General features: G+C 51.7%; 1 protein-coding gene across 1 annotated transcript in view; it reads left to right on the top strand.

Moving 5' to 3' along the window:
* The window catches only part of CYTIP (cytohesin 1 interacting protein), a 14,351-nt gene that overhangs the window by 11,057 nt on the left and 2,600 nt on the right, over positions 1-694 (top strand). The window lies entirely within an intron of this gene.

Below are 694 nucleotides of genomic sequence, written 5' to 3'. Positions count from 1 at the left end.
AGGACTTCACCGGGCGGTGGAAGAGTAAGAAAGTCGGGTGTGATGTGGTACATGTCATCCCTCACGTCTGGGTCTCTGCGCGTGGGACTGCTGCGTGGCCTGGGGCACGGGGCAGCAGCTCGCCCAGAAGCACGCAGAGGGGGGAATGTGGTGGCACCGCATTTTTCCTCTCCTCACACAACCTTACAACAGGACTGATGATATTTGAAATGCTCTGGGGTTTTTAATTATTTTAATTTTTAATCAGAGCACACTGCGGACCTCTTCATTAACGTGAAAAATGACTAACTCTGAAATGTGAAGAACCTTTGCAGAACTTCCTCAGCATACTTTAGTGTTAATAACAGTTTTTAATTGAATGCAAAATTGATAGCTATTTATTTCCTGTTACCGGAGTCACAGTCTCCCAAAGGTCTTTAATAAAGCGAGTGCTTCTACTAAAACCAGTGACAGGGTCCCGTTAGAAAGAGGATGGAGCCCGGAGTGTATGACAGAGAGAGACCCCGGGCAGTAACGTTTTGAACTGAAGGGCAGAGATTTACCCGTGGTTGGTCACTGTAGGGTGACCTACGTGGGTGTGCTGGAGCGGGCCAGGAGCACACTTGCCAGCTCCCCAGGCGTGCGCATGGCCGCTGCCCACCCCATTGCCCCGAGACGCGGCCGCCGCTCAAGGACATGCACGCTCGATACCGGG

This window comes from Charadrius vociferus, unplaced genomic scaffold (genome assembly GCF_000708025.1).
Source record: "Charadrius vociferus isolate BGI_N301 unplaced genomic scaffold, ASM70802v2 scaffold404, whole genome shotgun sequence".
Taxonomy (NCBI): domain Eukaryota; kingdom Metazoa; phylum Chordata; class Aves; order Charadriiformes; family Charadriidae; genus Charadrius; species Charadrius vociferus.
This window is presented reverse-complemented; position numbering and strand designations above follow the sequence as displayed.